Source organism: Odontesthes bonariensis, chromosome 4 (genome assembly GCF_027942865.1).
Source record: "Odontesthes bonariensis isolate fOdoBon6 chromosome 4, fOdoBon6.hap1, whole genome shotgun sequence".
NCBI lineage: Eukaryota > Metazoa > Chordata > Actinopteri > Atheriniformes > Atherinopsidae > Odontesthes > Odontesthes bonariensis.
In genome coordinates this window covers 6,760,641-6,773,558 of record NC_134509.1, presented here as the reverse complement: position 1 = coordinate 6,773,558, position 12,918 = coordinate 6,760,641, and the positions used below count along the sequence as shown (strand labels likewise).

The following is a 12,918-nucleotide window of genomic DNA, read 5'->3' as shown; positions in this document are numbered from 1 at the left end:
AGTAAAGCGAGAATCCATCCATCTGAATATATTTGAAAATTATACTCTTTCTTTTGGGAACGCACAAAAGTCAATGAAAGTAATTTTTTGGAGGAAAACTTTTTAATCTAAGGCTTTTGAGTTTCACAACGACACAGGCTGTTACATACAGTAGGTGCTGGACACTGCTCTCCGCTTGCTTGAACACATACGGTGCGGCACTCAGTAGGCTAGACTCTGACACAATATGCATCGTGCTGGGAAATATAAACAATACTAGAGACTCAATCCTGTCAATCTGTGCCAAGAGGACAGAAGGAGGGTGAGATGCAGGAACTAAGGGGACTGTGGGAGGGAGGAATCAAAGAAAGGAGGGAGCGGGGATGCTAGCAAGAGAAGAGGAAAGAAGCTGCTGGCAAGCAGAGGAGAGTGAAAACAGTGATGAAAATAAAAGCAAAGTATATTATATTGTGCATATAGGGAAAGCCCCAGGAGAGCAAACTTGATCAAAGAGGTCACGCTGTCACGTTGACAACACAGCGACACATAACCATGAAGAATGGAGGGACACGAAGCTTGTGCTGCCAGCCTGTGGTCACCTTTGACCCTTTGGCACTGTAGTTGAAGATGATGCCAGCCAGTCAGCTCAGTGCAGGGCAAGTAAAGCAAACAGTGTGTTTCAGTGTGCTTGTGCGCGTGTGTGTTCGCATGTACACAGGGGTGTGGACGCACTCTGGCCAATGACAGCAATGGCTGCATGAGCCAATGAGAGCAAAGTTTGACAAGGGTTGACATTCGCTCATTTAGTGCCATGTCAATATGCATTCATGAGCATCTGTATCTGCGTGGTTTGTATCTACGATGCTGTGTGAGCGTGTTTGAGTGTTGCTATGCAGACTTAGGATTATAGACCACATAAGAAAAGATGGGAGGAGAGGAAATGGGAGGAAGATTGTAGAGGATAAAACTGTGAACTTGTGCTCGTTAGAGCCATGTCTCAGGAGCTTTACTGCCATCTGACGGGCCACGCCCAGCCTCGTCAGACTAAATCGATTTCAAAAAGTCTGGACAGCAAAAAAAGCCTATCAAAAATTTGCTAATTTCTTTTGCAAATCATTTCCAAACCACAACTGTAGGTGTGAATGCAATTCTGATCAGAGTTCTAACTTTGGCTTGAATCAGTGCTGTTAGTAACGCCAGGATATACAGGACCACTGGTGGGAAAAAAAGGCAGTGAACGGAAATCTGTGCTGGCAAAACTGCAAGAAATCTACTTTTAGACCACTTTCACACCAAAACTGCAAGTACATTTGCTAAAACAAGGACACCAGCCATCATTCAGACTGGTCAATTGGATTCACTGCATCTCTTCTTATCCAGACCGATGCTGCTTTCAGCTTCAAACTTGTGTTTTTAAATCTCATTTCAGGACTCAGCACGGCACACAACACACTCTGAGCAAGTCAACCCAGATGTTATTGGTACTGCACATCAATGCCAACTGGAACTAATAAATGTTTGTGACTACAGTAGTCGGGTTGATTGAGCCCTTTCCCACAGAAGACAAAAGACAGATTTTAGTAAGTGGTTTTTTTTAGATTATAGAAAACCAGGTCAGAAGTGTAGCCACGTAGCTGCTGACAGCTACGTTGTGCCACATCGCTGGATACAAATACTAATACAAAAACTGAATACTGATGATGGACATACTGGTGACATCTGCACATACAAATAAAATCCAATCACAAACAAATGATAGTGAGGACAGCTTTTCCTAAAGATATGATTTTAGGAAGCAAAAGTGTGAAGCCATGGTGCGCATATTCCAATACAAAAGCACAATACACAGTGAGTGCTTAAAGAGAAATGGCAAGCCATTTGTAATGTTCACACAGTTTTACATAAGTCGACACACACAGACACACGCACACACTTGTGCCCATTGTGCGGCCTGGTCAGTGCCGGTCGAGAGAGGGGTGAGGGGCAAGGGGTGAGGTCATGTGAGGGAACTGGAGCCAGGCGCAACAGCCAGCCTGAAGTCAACCCAGTCAGCATCGCCAATGGGTGACCCTGTTGGGATGTGCCTGTATGTATGAGCGTCTCCTTGGATGTGATCACCGCTGCAGCTGAAAGTGACAAGCACCCTTAAAATGAGTGAACCTTATGTGTGTATGGACGTACGGAATATCAATGAAATTGGGCTGTGATGCTCATGAATGAACAGCTGGCTGAGGGATTCTTTGCAAAAGATTCAGCCAAGAAATTCCTCTGCAGTGCTTCACCCAAACACTGGTGAGGCTAAAAATATCACGAAAAACATTGGAAAGTATGCAGAATAAAAATACTTAAAAGCTAAACAGACTGAAAAATCTCACACACATATAAAACCTGAAACACACACATAATTACACGTGCTGTGCTTTCTTGGAGGCAACACAACAGCGACTCAATTGAAGATCTATAACCATAGGAAAAGAAACAGTTGGCTGTTCTGCCTGTAAAGGGAAAGCAACACACTGACAATGGAAAGAAAAAGAAAAGAGATAAGCCAACAAGTAGCGATGGTGGAAGCCACCATAGCCAGTGCAGCTTTGAACAGCTTGGAGTCCGAACAAACAATTGAGGGCACCAGCACAGGCAAGTATTTAACCAATCAGAATGTAGATGTACAATAAAGCAGAGCACCATCTGTCTGTCAGTATAGACTCTCACTGGGGAGCTGCATCACTGCCACACTGGGTCAATAATATGCGGGTGAGGAGAAAGGACTGGGCACGAGTGACTGAGAAAGAGATAAAAACAGGCAGAATTCATGACCAGATAATTCCCTGCATGCAGATACACACATGCATATTTCTCCTCACAACCTTTTGCCATCTTCGACCCATGTCCTCAGCAAAAGAGCACTCAGTCTGGTCAGTGGACAGCAGGCAACTCCATGGCTTATGCCAGACAACAGAGGCCTGCAGTCTTTTCAAAGTTTGGCTCACAGACAAAGCGTGTGTCTGCCCACAGTGCACAAGTCACTAAAACACCATGCACTGACATAACATTTGTTTTTGTGTGGGTCTCTTCAGCCAGTTTTTTCTTCCCCCCTTTCCAAATATTTCAAGTAAGAAACCAGAACTAAGATTCATGTTCTGATGGATCTGGCTGGATGTAAGCATGAGTGCTTGTTTAAGCAAAGAACCCCTCCACAACCCCTCACTCAACCACCACCATCATCTCTAAGCGCTTAGCCTGTAAGCTCATCCCGCTTAGCGTCTCGCTGCTAATTCTAATTCAAAATCTAATTCACCTCCTTACCACAATCACCCCACACATCATCCCTGTACTCTGCCCTGGCTAAGCTATAAATAAGCACACGCGCACACACACACACACACGATATTTGACCGTCCACATGGCAACTAGACCATGGTTTTTGACTGTTCTGTATTGTTAATCCATATTAACAGTGCTTTGCTTTGCTTCAGCCTGAGTCTAATCAATTCAATTTAGTGAAACCTCATATCCAAAGTCGAAGCCAGCAGTTACAGTAGAGCATCCCACATACACACTGGGGGATTTTTCCAGAGTGGGTTTAGTGAAAACTCGAAGCTGTTAACCCTGAGCTGAGAGAAAACTGGGCTTTCAGCTCTAGTTTGTGAGAAGGCTTTAATTCTGAGTCTGCTGCTACAGAAAGTTACAGTTTGCCTGATACAAAGATCCAAATCAAGTATACTACACCACAGTGGCTGTTGATAACTTCAGGAAAGGAACGACATGAGTTAAAGAGCAAAAATGAAACTATTAATGGTATATTTCTCCACTGAAAGAGTTTGGTAAATGGCAGAAAAGGAATGTTATCTATCTATTTATCTGATATTGTCTTTCAAGTGATGGTAAAGACGAGAGTGCACATTGACAAGTAAAAATGATTACTTTGTCTTACACTATTATATGCCCAGCTAACATATTTTTGCATATGATGTTATGTGCCATAGGCTGATGAGCCAAAAAGTGCATCTCGTACCCTGTACATATCATCATTTTCATCTTCAGTACTATTAGAATGAAAGTTTTTCAATATGGAATGTGTATTCGAATTCCAGCACGAATCATCCAATTAGAAACTTCATTGTGGGACCTTCAAATGATAAAAGCTTGTACTGAATGCACTGAATTAAAAGTACTGTTAACTTTTTCCTGTGCTCCAACTCAGGTGCTGTGCGGTTCACGGTCGAATCCAAATCCCAACTCCACTGATATTTCTTTTTTTAAACCAACAGGAACACACCCGACTCAGTGTGAACATATGAACGTTAAAACCAAACCAGCTCGGATGAGCTGAAAATAATGAATTTGCTGGTGTCTGATTCTGACACAGAATGCAGGAACATGAAGAAAATTTCAAATAACTTCATTCCACTAAAAAATAAATATATGCTTTATTTACATTACGTAGAGCCATAAAACAGGATGCAAATGCACGTGTTTGCTGGGGTAGAGGTTTTGTGTCTAACCAGTGATGTAATGCCTTGTGCAGGCACCATAGTATGTTACATAACCTTAGAAAAGGCTTATGTACCTCAGGGTTCACTGGGTTCATTCTGAGTATGAATGGATGTTGAATAAGCACCAGGTGTATGATGATCAGAATGTAAAAATAACTCAATAATCAATAATAAGACATTCAAATCAAAGAGAAGTCGGTCATTTTTTCCCCGACTAATGAAAATTCCTAATTTTGCGCGCAAAAATGAAGTATCTCCAATTATGACACATTTTCTTACTATTGTCAATGCAGAGAAGCAGCACTTAAACAAATGGCAACATTCAGCCACCAGAATGACTCGAGTCACACAGATATGAACTCACAGAGAAACCTCCTCGGCCTCCAACTGTTTCAGAGCTGAGGGGGATAAAGCTTTTGATTTGGTTGTGACTGGCAGCTCATGTAAACACTGCAGCGGCCAGTGAGCGATAGGAGGCTGGGAAAAAGTTGAACGCTGGCCAAAAGCTGCAAAGCCAAGTTTGGCCCTTTAACACTGTATGCATGTGTACATTATCTGATGAAAAAAGTTATGCAGAGACGAGTGTAAACCCATTTTACGTAAGGGTCCCTTGGGTTAAAGCAAATTTGACTTAGAAAGCGAGAAGTAAGGGAAGGGGCTATGCGAGGAGAGTGAAAGAGGAAGGTCGGGCCAGCAGGTTCTGGAAAAACAGTAAAAACAGTGGGATGAGGTGTGTCAAGAAGTTTAAGCAAAGACAGCGACCAGGCAAGAAGGAAAATATAAGTGTATAGAATTCAGGCAGAATATAAAAAAAAAAAAGAGAGGGAAAAAACAGTAAGGCAGGAAAAAAGAAAACTCAAATTTTTTCCACTCCTTCTCCTGTTTCCAAGCACAAGATCTTTCTCAAAAGGAGAGGCACACAGCGAAAGGCACTTGACAAAGGGATTTTAGTCGAGAAAGTCTGACCAAGAAAAGGCTGAACAGACTTTTGGGCCCAGACACCAGGCTGCTTGGACGACACTGCAAAGAGATTAGAAAACTAAGACATTGCCCTTAAGTGAGAGTAAGGAAAGAGACAAAAAAAAAGAGTGTGAGAAAGTGTCAGGAGAACGAGAGACCGGGAAGAAATATGAGGATCCAGGGACAGAAAAGGATAAGAAGAGGCACAAAGCATGAGAGAGAAGGAGAAACAAGATAAGAAAAGAGTGGAAGAGACAGAAACAGAGAGAAAAAGAGAAGCATGAAGACTTGTTTCTGGTGGGACTCCAAGAGCCAGCATCTGTTTGGCTTGGGCTCAGAAAAGTCTAGTGTTTCACCCTGCAGCGCCCGGGGGAATGCTATTCCAGGCTCCATGGGCTTCTATGAAAAACAGCTTTATGTGGAAAAGTGGCGATGGAACCGGAGAAGGAGAGGCAACAAGGGAAGGAAGGAGAGCAGAAGAAGGAGGAAAAAGGGAGGGAGGGAGGGAGGGGAAAAGAAAAAGTGGAAGAGGGGAGAGAGTGATTAGAAGAAAGGGTTGACATACGGAGGAGATTATGAATTATGAAGACTCGAAGACGATGGCTAATAAATGCGGTGCTTTCTGAGAAAATGAAATGAGAGAAAGAACAGAAAGAAAGCACAGCGGAATTTAGAGCAGAGCTTTTTGTCTCTCAGTTCCACCTGTTCTTTTTTTTTCAAGCTCTGACCGACAACACCTGAAACGTGTTCAAAACTCAAAAGATTGTTGGTGCAAAGTGAAAAAAAAGCACAGACACACAGAGGATTTTTGTCCCTCCTCAGCATCTGGGTGAGGACAGCTGTGTTGTGCTTCTCAGCCCTGGGCCTCCTCACCTGTCAGTCAGACGGCTGAAACTCCCCAAGGGACACCAAACAGCTGGCAGACAGGTGCTACTGCTGTCCATATCCCAAACCACACCTTTATGTGTCCTTGTGTCTGTGTGTAGATGTGTACCTCTCTCCTGATGTCATGACAATCTTATTATCAGAGTTTTTATTGCTTTGACTTGTACAAACAACCATCGAAGCACATCTACTCTAAGATGGCTTCATCTTGGACAGAAGCATATACGTTGGCAGCCGATCCCTATCTGGCTGCAAAAGATAAACCACTTTAATTCTCAGCAAAGCAAGATATGATGTATGATGTTGGTACTGTGTGTGTGTGCGTGCGTGTGTGTGTGTTGGGGAGGCGGAGGGAGTTATGGTATTGAGGCAGAGCCGTGGGCTTAATCAAAAGCAGAGGCACTTTCCCCAAGAAAAACAATGAGGGAAAGCAAAGTTTACATGAGCTAATTGACAGAAAGAGGAGAGGAGGGATAGATGGATGGGTGAGTGGGGGAAGTTGGAAGGCAAGAAAATAAACATATAGGGGAGTTACAGCATGGCGATAGATGGAGGGAACAAGTAAGAGAGAATGAAACCTCAGTGTGACGCAACAGAAAAATAAAAATATGCTTTTCATTATCTCCCTGCCACCCTCTATAACCCTTTCTTTCACTGTCCTCTCCTCTCCTCTGCTTCTACTGGAACACATAAGCCTGTACTATCCCTGTACTATCAGCTTTGGGGGGGATTTCAGTCATTTTAAAGCATTTCGGCTTGTCCAGCTAGGATTGATGTTGGGCAAAGCAGTGCCCCAAACCAACAAACGCACACATAAAGCTCCTTATGGTTGGTTGAGGACAGACCAGTGAGACACAGAGATGGTTGTGGAGAGATGTTAGATGACCAGAGGCCTTGAAATTCTCGAGAGTGTAAGTAATGCGGAAAACCTTTGTTGCCGGGCCCGGCAGATTTTCCCCGGTTGTTGAAGTTTTTCTGTGAGTAGGGTGGGCTGGTATAAAACTTTCACCAGCATTTAATTTGGGAAATAGGCCTTCATCACATTCTTTGTCCACTTGAAGGTGTGATATGCAGGATTGCTGAAAGGTTTTAAAATAAAAATGTACATTAAATATTTTGATTAAATCTAATAGCAATAACTGGAGGTAAAGAATAGCTATAACACTAGCTATAGTGTTATGCAGTGTGTTACAGCTAAGTCAACAACCTTCGTTTATCCTACGTTGACATATGTGACGTTCCTGTCTAATGGATAGCCCGCACGGCTGAACACACTGCTCCAAATAAAGACGGCGCTGTCACTCAGCTGATTCCACAACACCAAATTGCTGCTCGAAAGCACACTGTTTCCCTGGCCAGTACGAGTAGAAAAAGAAGAAGAATAGTGGCGTACCAAGTACATCTTTTTTTGCCAATGAGGTGTAACCACGGTGTGAAAAAGACTAACGAAAGTGCTGTCCAACTGGGGTTTGTTGTTAGCCTAGCTTCTTGAAGTATGACCTCCCTTTCCACTGTATGCTGCAGGAAGCAGAGTTCACCAAGCTCATCTCGCAGATCAGGTTAGTTGTTGAGTGATTTCTATGCCGGGTAAGTGTCTGGAGAGCGAGACCTAAAGGCAAACTAGTCTAAGGGCTAATTGCTGTGCATTAAACAGGGTTGGAAAAAGCTAGGAGAGAGAGGCTATTACATGTAACTGGAAAGCTCCCTCTTTCGTGACAGGGATTTTGCACATACTACATCTTCAAAGTGTTCTTTGGTTACCAAATTTCTATACAACAGTCAGCCGAACAAGACAGTTGGTTGGATTAGATCACTTGGAGGTATGTGAACTATTCCTTCCACGCATTTACCCATCTACACAGTTGCCTTCAATAAAAAGCACAAAAACACACAATCAGTCTTGTATCTAATTTTATGTCCTAAGTTTTTGATTTTGCCCCAGTGCTCGGTTTCCTACTGAGTGCCAGTTGTTCCTCTATCAGACCAAAGGGAAACCGGCCACAGAGATGGGCTACACCTTTCTTTGTCATGGACATCTTATTTGAAACACCTTCAAATACACGTGGGATTTTTTTTTTCCCTTCATCTTGTCACAACGTAGAGACGGGGTATTAGTTACTCATCTAACTTAATTAAAAGAAAAAAGCTTTATGGCAAGCAATCAAAAAACATAACATCTTTCCTTTTCCTTGAAATGCATTATAAGTCCTGGAAAGATATTCATTCACAATTTAAATCAAACAAACAAACAAATACATGTTACTTCACATTCTTAAATACAGTACCTTCAAGCTTGCTGTCTGAATCAGCCACGTAAGCTGGAACTTACCTCAACAAGAAGGCTTTCTTCTGGCTCAGTGCCACTGTGCAACCCTTTGTTCAACCAAGTCAACCAATTATTTCATGGACTCATTATGGTATGGTGTTACTGTTTCACACAACACTACATGTTCACTTGATTGTATTTGATTTCAATAAAACAACACGTGTGGGGAATCTAACAAAAAAGAATATGCATCAGAGGGAGGCAGGGGTGCACATACACACTCGCACTTATTTATACAGCCATATGGGCCATAATATAAAGTGGCTGGCTGATTTAATGAGCATGTTAGAGTGAATGTTTACTGCTACATTGAAACCTTCTGCATTCATCAACACCGACACTCTCGCTCTTCTGTGTGATGAGACAGCCATATGATTTCACTTATCCGTGGCCTTGGTATGAGAGCCTCTAGACTGGGGATAGTGACGAACTAATAATCCGCCTTTCCTGCAATTACACCCCCCCCCCCCCCATTCACTCTCTTTTCTTTAATTCTTCTTTCCCTGTCTGTCACCACTCAGCCTTGTACTCTCTCATCAAGCCTTTACCTTTCCAGTCTTTTTCACACTTTTGATGAAATCTTTTGATTTTTGATTTATTTGTGATATGACTACTCGCTCTTTCTTCTTGGTACATATTTTGTGTTGTTTACATGAAACCTGCTCTCCACTATCCTCTACCTGCACTTTCCACTGCCTATAAAGAAACCTCCTGTAGACTATGGAAATAAGAATACAGAATCTGTGTCCCAGGGTTTACAAAGAGGGCTTACCAAATTCCACATTGTGTTACACAATCCTGCAGATGTGTGCTACTTTTATATTCTGGAGAGAGCAAGCAGGAAAGCAAGAAAGCAAGAAATAAAAAGAAGATTATTCTAACTCCTTATCTAAAATGTAATGTATCTAAATAAGAAGGAATGTAACAGGTCACGCCTGTGGCTTGCTATGGCAGGTTACAACTGGTTCCAAAACTAAAAGTTTAATGGAGGACTGTATGAAGTCAACAGAATGCTGACGGCTTGTGACAGACAGCATCGTTAACAGAGGTGGTGATGTAATCCACTTGAGGGCCTTGTGGTCAAACTACTGACGCCCTAACTGATTGGCTCTCTCCTGGGAAACAGCAGGCGGAAAGAGATGCAGGAGGAGGAAGAAAATGGTGTGATGAATGTGAAATAAGATCTTAATGACATACTGTGTTAGAGTTTACAACATCAGTTTCATGTGCATTACCACTCACTCCCATTCCAATCAATGTGCGTGATCAATAAGCCCGCGTCAGTCTGTTTAAGCTCGAGCTGGCTGGAGTTCAATGCTCAGCTAGAGATCACACAGTTCAGTATGGGGCGTCAGGCCCAGTAAGGCCTTATGATTAGCTCTTAGTCTGGGCTAACAGCCGCAGATCCTCCTGCTTTGGATTCTTCATAGCTGATAGTGATTATTAGGGCTTATTGATAAGCTAATAGTTAATCAGGGCTATGAGGGATTGTTTAGAGAGGATTACTGGGGAACTAAAAGGGCTATAGAGGCCATGTGGACAGCACTGGTGATGCTGATGATGGGGGTAATCACTTTTGCATGGATAGAAACGCAGGAAACACAGACAAGGAAATGAGTTTTCCTTAAAAATATATATTTTCATTCAAACAATGTCCAGCCCTGCATGCCAAACAACTATATATACTATACAACACTATATAAACGAAACAGGCCCTTAAATGGCAAAATGATTTTATTAGAAAACAGCAGTCACACTCTCTGTTATATTATATGTGTCTGAGTTTCCCAATAATCAGTTAGAATCACACTTAATGCTAAACTGTCCGGAAGCAGAGGAGTTTCATGTTAAAATGTCTTGTTGAAAGGGGAAAACACTTCTCCCTCATTGTGACAGCTGAACAATCCTGCAATAATAATGATGTCATTGTAAATTTAAAACAAAAAAAAAACAAAAAAACAAGACTTTGTGGGATTTTTCTGTGAAACTGATAAATATACACAACTAAAAGAGCACAATGAATGACTACCCGGAGCGGATCACAGCCGTGCGATGCACGCTGGGCTGCAAGCCGATCAAATGCAAGGAGGAGTGACTCGCTCAGATTAACTCTCCTCTGGCTTTTTAAACAACAGTGACAGATGCATACCCCTCCGCACTTCCATTTGTCAGAGATCTATTCCTGCACTTAAAGCAGACACTCTCTTTCACACACACGCTCACACTCATGCACATTACACACACACTAACAGCTTATGCTACCTTTGTCACCTCCCACACATTGGTTATCTCCAGCGACACAAACCCACAAGATCCCCTACCCAATTTCCACGCATGCAGCCTAAATGGAGCTGTAAGCAGGCACTAAGCCTGACAGGGAGAAAGGAACACAGAAAAAAAAAATACCAGTGCTTGAGAAAAGGAAAGGGAGATGGATGGAGGGAAATAAGGTATTTAATTCGTTGACTTTCATCTCCGCTTTACAACATACTAACGGAGGGTTTTATGGGGTAGGTACATACTCTCCTGATGGTGCACACCAATGTTCCCTCTCCTTACACAGACAGAAAAAGACACAATGAACCCTCTGTATTTTCTACCCAGGGGACCAAAAAGTACTGCGATCCCAACCAGATTCAAGAATGTCTTGGTTGGTAGCCAAGGGGTCTGAAATAATACTCCCAAGCTCTCATTACTGTATGCACCATCTTTTTTTTTTTTAATAGGAGATTAGAGGTGATTCCTTTTCACTTTTAATGCATCAACCAGTCCTATTGGCTCGTCTTACTTTGGACTAGAAGCAAGCCAGGACAGGAACAGTTCAGGGCAGAAATATACTGCCTGCTACTTTAGTAACAGATGCACGTCCATTTGCTACAAGCCTGCACAAAATTTACAATCCATTATCTAAGAATATGTTAGGAGTCCTGTGATGGACTGGTGACATTTTGTTATTTACATAGCTCTTTATCGAGAGCAGGAACTGGATAAACTGGGAGCAACAGAGTGCAGACTTTGACAATATACTTTGACAAAAAAAAGTGACGGATTCAACAAACATGCCCACAAAAACCGCACGAGTGTTCCTTCATAACGTAAATGGCTGTGCTTCCTACACTATGCTTCAGTTCAAAGCTCCCACACAATTTTTCCCTCCTTTTTTCAATCGTTCTCTTCCTCTTCGATTAACAGCTTGTGGGCTGCGGGTGTGGCTTATCTCGACTCATCTCCCTGCCTTCTCAGTCTAGTTTTCTACAATTACACACACTCAAGTTTGCCGAGGGAATTCAACTGAAGGCGCAAATGAACAAGCATGCTTCCATTCACCACAGTTATCTAGCTGCCGCAAGTTGTTAGCACATCTGACGCTGACAAGGAGTCCCATCTGTACTTTACTGACAATTCAATTCTTTACTGACACAAAAATCGTCCAACCTAAACATAAACCTAATAAAGGAAAGCGAGTTCATGAAAAGATATATAATGAATGAGATCAGACCTCTCTTGCTACAACATGACATGCTGCCATGTCAGTGGACTTTGGTCTAACGAGCATGCCTCGGCAGAGAATGGCAACATTGAAAATATTGCTTTTCTAAGCTTGCGGCTTACCATAACAAGAGTAGAAGTTCCCAAATCTGGGTTTACCGTCTCCACGACATCTCTTTGCTGTGTGACATACAGGGAAAAGAGGGTGCAACGCACCCACAAATAAGACCAGAACATCCAGGGTAGTGAAAAGATGTTCATGTGCTGCGCCCAGCATTGCTCAGGGAAGCCATGGAGAAAGAAAGTCTGAGCAGAACACATCATATTACCAAATCAGATCGTCCATGATATAGGCCTGCCCCAACCTATGCGTGCCTATCAGTTACTGTTACCTCGTGTAGTTCAGGCTTGTGATGAGCTGAATGTGAGTTGTAAATGTCACTAGTTCCAACCTAGGAAGATTACCATCTGGATTTCTATGGAAAAACACCAGGATACTTGATCAGACATGATGCCGCTACGCACAATACTACTCTTCAACTTAGAGCAAAGGAGACATAAACCATAGCCACCTTTCCATCGTGTTGCTTAAATTACTGTCCTGACCTCAGAAATACACAGAATCCCAAAGATCTCAGAGGGTTTCTGGCAATCTGATGTAGTCAGGTTAACGAGCTGTCTTGCTACCTATCACCACACGGCCAAGACAGTAGTCACATTGTTCACACAACTTCCTACTTGGAAACTTCCGACTTTATCAAGAGCTCTGCTACTTCAAGGCTG

The 12,918-nt window shown here is 42.6% G+C and overlaps 1 protein-coding gene across 12 annotated transcripts in view; it reads right to left on the bottom strand.

The window, feature by feature from the left end:
• nfixa (nuclear factor I/Xa) overlaps window positions 1-12,918 on the bottom strand; it is a 113,144-nt gene that overhangs the window by 34,864 nt on the left and 65,362 nt on the right. The gene's annotated exons all lie outside the window — the stretch shown is intronic.